This window comes from Cynoglossus semilaevis, chromosome Z (genome assembly GCF_000523025.1).
Source record: "Cynoglossus semilaevis isolate Cse_v1.0 chromosome Z, Cse_v1.0, whole genome shotgun sequence".
Classification (NCBI taxonomy): domain Eukaryota; kingdom Metazoa; phylum Chordata; class Actinopteri; order Pleuronectiformes; family Cynoglossidae; genus Cynoglossus; species Cynoglossus semilaevis.
This window is the reverse complement of record NC_024328.1, coordinates 10,248,948-10,249,927: the sequence shown is the minus strand read 5'-3', so window position 1 is coordinate 10,249,927 and position 980 is coordinate 10,248,948.

Here is a 980-nt window from a genome sequence, read left to right as displayed (position 1 = left end):
CCAGAATCAACACCTTTCAAAATAATGTGATGCAACTTTTTTATTCAGCTATATCAATATGCATTAGTGTTGTTTTATTTAGTCATTTTCAAAATTACCTTTGGTGCCTGCATCAAGCCCAGTTACCTAAAATAGTGCACGCCGGATCTCGAGTTGAGTGCCAATATGTCGTTTTGCTTTTAGCAAACAAGTTGCAAATATTTATAAATAAATATATTACTGTGACCTGCAAATTTACAATTTTTGTATATTTTGTAATTAAGACTCCTTCCTATGTACTATTTAGTTGTAATGGTGGCCTTTTTTAAGCCTTTTTAAGCTTTTTTATTCATTTTTATCTATGGTATTTGGAATTCTTGTCCTGACTGTTCTGTAAAAGCCCAAAAGGTGATGAAAAACATTTATTGATTTTTTTTCTCATAACATTTTAATAGAAGACTTAGTAATTAGCTTATTAATTAATTCAAGGGATAGATAGAGACACCCAGCACATGTTTTATCATGAAGGAACTTTTTGTGAAAAACAAGTTTGAGAATCTCACCTAGAGTCAGCTGGTTCAAAAGCAGATGGAAATGTTTTACTGCACGTCCATCAATATTGGAAGTCACTTAAAATCTGAGTGGTTCTCTAAGAAGCTGCTCATCCTTCATGATTAATATTTAATTGTATGTTCCATCATGTCATTGGTCGGGCTGCAGCTGTTCAACCTGCAGGTTTAGGTCGTTAGAAGTAAAACCAGGACTATCACACTCTGCTCTCGGTTTGGCGACTGTCTAGGTGACAAATTGCTCTTCTTCTTCTTCTACTTTGACGGACATGAAGATTGATTTTCATGCCGTCGAACTACAGTCTGCCTATCTTGCTCTCTCAGCCTCCGGCATATTGTTTCTCACAGAGCATTTCTGACCATTTCTCATCTTTGGTGTTAGGCCAGGCTGAGGCCGCGCCACCATCACCAAACTCCTCTGTTTCTGAATGG